The 4,243-nt window shown below is 40.4% G+C and overlaps 1 protein-coding gene across 1 annotated transcript in view; it reads left to right on the top strand.

The window, feature by feature from the left end:
* The window catches only part of patj (PATJ crumbs cell polarity complex component), a 134,871-nt gene that overhangs the window by 96,009 nt on the left and 34,619 nt on the right, over positions 1–4,243 (top strand). The window lies entirely within an intron of this gene.

Raw genomic sequence — 4,243 nt, 5'->3', positions numbered from 1 at the left:
AACACACACACACACCACTCGCACATAAACACAGTGAGAGGGAGAGAGGTCGGCGGAGATTTGCACACACAGAAACTTATTGTCGGTGCTGCCCCGCGACCTTTATTAATAAAATAGCATAGATACTAGATCACTACATTATCTTCCTCAGCAACGAGGTAAAATCAAAGTAACTAAACAGCTTCATTGTTTGTGTAGACACACACAACACACAACTGTCATCTCTCTCTCGATCGAAAATTCATTCAAATAAATGTGGTCTTACCGAACTATTTCATCTCTGTATCTGATTTGAAGCGGGCAGATAGCTAGAGCTAATGAGCTGTAACTGACGAAAATAACCATCATTTTTACCCTTCCGGTTAAATATTGCGCTGCTAACATCATAAATAGCTTTAAGTTGTCAATACTGGCAAATGACCATGGAATAAGCGGGATAATCAACGGCTTGCTGTGTATTAAAGGATTTTAGAAAAAAACTCAACACCACCACATATAATAAAATATTTACAAAAATGTGAGGGGTGTACTCACTTCTGTGAGATACTGTATATATTCATGTTTTCCAAAATATTTATATTTTAGGAAGGAGGTCAAAAAGTATAAAAATGATGTTAGGCTACATCATCCTTCCCTGCTGTTTGGAAATCAAATACTTCCCAGCCCCTCATTCACGTTTTGCTCTTCCCACAGTACAGCTCATCAGCCTCAATCCTCAGCGCTTTCTAATTAAAAAGGCAGCTGCTGGCCTGCCTCCCCTACAGATGTGTCTGGATTCACTTCACACGTCTTTAGCTATCCTAACAATAATATGCCAGTCGAGGCGAGCTTGGAAGTTGGCACTTGCCATTCAAAAGCATACCTGTGAACGTCCTTGAAGGGTTTCTTCCTCCCACGCAATTTTTAAGCGAGTAAACTGCGCTCAGAGCATTGCAGCTCATCAGCAGCCTCTCTCTTTGAGAGAGATGAGAGTTAACAACTGTTATGATCAGTGCAGATGCAGCCACGCAATATATAGCCTTGGTTTGAGCAAGCAGATCGATTTGAAGGCGTCAGCCGTGAAGGAGGAAGGTAAGGAGTGCTGTGATAAAAGACTAGTCTTGGATGGATGTGAAGGTATGTAGTGTATACAGCAGTCTGCTGTCCTGGAATCACACCACTGCAGACAGAGACGGTTTTCATGATGTTCTCCATTTAGACTAGGACTCCTTATGAAACCTTGGATGCGAATAGACTGCTTTACTAGATGGTATCTACGTTATTTTCTCAATACACTTGTGCCTCACTTTCATGTCTTTTCTTCTAGCCTGTAATTATCTGAACAAATGTAAAACTTTGTATTGCCTCTTTGTTGTAATCCCTTCGGATAAAAGCATCTGCTAAATGAATAATTTAGATGAATAAATGAAGGTTGGGAACTGCTGATATATAGAATGACCACACACACTACAGGAACCACAGTAAAATCACATTTTAGTGACGTAGTTGGGGTCAATGCCATACAAAAAGAGTCTTTTTTTGAACAAATAGCTCTATAGGGAGCAACTGTGCTATTGAGTTTCTGTGCTGCATTTGTGCAGTGGAGTAAAACTGTTGAATAAGGCCATGTTCCCTTCTCATTACTGTAGTTTATGCACACCGTCTGGCACGCAAAGTCCTTGAGCTTTAGCCAGTATCTCTCTGGCACGTCTTCCCCCTCGCTGAAGGTCCGACCCGTGGTGAGGGTCTGGACAATGATGAAGGGCCAGCATTATTTTGACCTCCCTTACATCTCTCCTCTCTTTCCTCACACAGGAGGTACGACACTCTCGCTTCATCCATTTGCCAAAGTTTTATGTCGCTCTACAGTCCTGAAGCTTTTAATTAGGCCTCTCACATGGTAGTGGTGCTCTCTCGATGTGCCCCTGAAGAGCTACACCACAGTGATGGGCTTTCATAATGCGAAAGGTCACAGATATATGCATTTCTGACCTCCCGTACATGCAACAGCTGTGGTTTTAATCAGAAAGACTACTGAAACTTGCACGTTAAAGAGCCACAGTAAGTGTCGCAAGTGATTTTTAATATGTGGAAAAGACTTTAAAGGACAGGAGAAAGTTGTTAAAAGTGTGAAACATCTTCACCAACCATCTGCCAGTGGCCTCGTTTTGTTTAGATGTTTGAAACCAGCCAACAAATTGCCTGGTTTTCTTTGATTCCATATTGCGAAGTTCCCTCACGGTTTCTCATCAATGAAGTCCTAACTCAGTGGTTCCCAACCCTGGTCCTGGAGGCACCCCAACACTGCACGTTTTGCATGTCTCTTTAATCAAACACACCTGATTCAGGTCATCAACTCATTAGTAGAGACTTCAAGACCTGAAATTGGTGTGTCAAAGAAAGGAGACATGCAAAATGTGCAGTGTTGGGGTGCCTCCAGGACCAGGGTTGGGACCCACTGTCGTAACTGATGGTCCACTGTGGTTTAAAAGTGCCAGCGAATCATCTCAAGTGTTTTGTTTCTTTATGGCCACCAGCAGCACCTACACTGAATTTTGATAGCATGAAAACTGAAGAACCCTCAAAAAAATCTCTGAAGTCTTTTGAGATTCATGAGAAACATCTGGCTTAGAAGATTATCAAATGTTCCCGGTGCTCAAGAGTCCAGTCACTACTTTTCCTTGAAGTCCCAGCTCAGATGCCATTTCCATAACAGCCATTTAATACAGACTATGGAGAAATGCGAGACGGTTAAAAGCAAAGTGAGACTTTCACTTTGTCCCTTTTGCAGGAAGTGCCGCAGGATGAACCAGGCCTAATTTTGATTTGAGCTTGTGTTAGGTCAGCTAAAGGCCGTTTTGTTAAGATTAATATGCCACGGTTTAAAACGCTCATGGCGATTAAATACTGCAGGCTCTGCTCTGTCTTTCTCTCAGCCGTTTACTGGCGTGTGAACATGAATTGATTACGTGACCTCTGTAAGTCTAGATGTAATATCACCTGAGCCGTGAGCTGTAAAAGATTAAATTCCATTCTCCACTCAACCTGAAAAATCTCTTGCGCTTGAAACGCATCAGTTTTTCAGTTTTTCATTCTTGTCAGAGAAAAATTTAAATTAGTCTACTCGACCTCGGCAATCATAAGGGCTCTTGAAATTCCTGTCAGTGCAAAGCTTGAAAGTTCAGAGGATGCGCTAAAATAATTTTTGACCTGTTGATTGATTCCAAGTAACTGTCAGACTCTGTTCCATGTTTTGTCTGTGTCTTGCTCCCCAGGTGTTCCTTTCCCATGTTTAATTTGTCCCATTTTTTTTTTTGGGTTTTTTTTTTTTTTTTTTTTTTTAGTAAGATCGGGCAACTAAGGTTGCAAAGGGGTGGAAAATACATGAAAGCTTACCAGAAGTTTCCGAAAATGTATTAAAAGTTTATTATGGGCTTGTTTTTTATTTGTTTTAATTTTATTTATTATGGGCTTGTTTTTTATTTATGGGCTAAGATTTTTCCTAGTAAGATCAGGCAACTAATGTTGCAAAGGGGTGGAAACTTCCAAAAACTTTTCAAAAGTTTCAGAAAACTCCAAAATATCTGGAGAGTTTTAAAAAAAAATGTTGGAAATTTTTTTGTTGGAAATGTTGGAAACCTTTTTGCAACCCAACGCTAATGAGTCAAAATGTACCCTGTTATTTCTTGCTCCGTACATACAGAAAAGACATAACTCTGATTCGTGTTTAAATACGTACCATATTGTACATCCCTAATCCTACCTTATTCCTAAACTTAAAGGTGACATATCATGAAAATCTGACTTTTCCAGGTTTTAAGTGCTATAATCAGGTCCCCGGTACACCTACCAACCAAGGAAAAGTGAAAAAGATTAACCCAGTAACTTTGTTTTACTAAGCCTTTTTCGGCAAGCCTTTTTCTGATTTCGCTCCCCTAGTGACGTGGTAAAGGGATCTCATTATAATATTACCGCCCCTTAATCTGTAAGTTTCCACCCACGATGCCGTCATTTTGATTTTTCAAGGGACAACGGTGTACCAGTTCTAATTACCTTCACAGACATAACCGACTGTTTTTGTAACTCGTGTGTTTTTAACGTAAACTTGTGTGTGAATGAGAACTTTAGAGTTTAGTTCTCACATGCTGTGACAGCCACTTTCTGAACGTGTGCCCTCAGAAAACCGTATATAAGAAGTTTAAACTAATATGGTTTAAAACGCATGATTTCAGCGTGATAAACATGATAATCAGAACCAAAACAT

This window comes from Sinocyclocheilus anshuiensis, unplaced genomic scaffold, assembly GCF_001515605.1.
Source record: "Sinocyclocheilus anshuiensis isolate Anshui unplaced genomic scaffold, SAMN03320099.WGS_v1.1 scaffold560, whole genome shotgun sequence".
NCBI classification, from domain to species: Eukaryota; Metazoa; Chordata; class Actinopteri; order Cypriniformes; family Cyprinidae; genus Sinocyclocheilus; species Sinocyclocheilus anshuiensis.
Note: the sequence above shows the minus strand (reverse complement) of the source record. Positions and strands in the feature narration are given on the sequence as shown.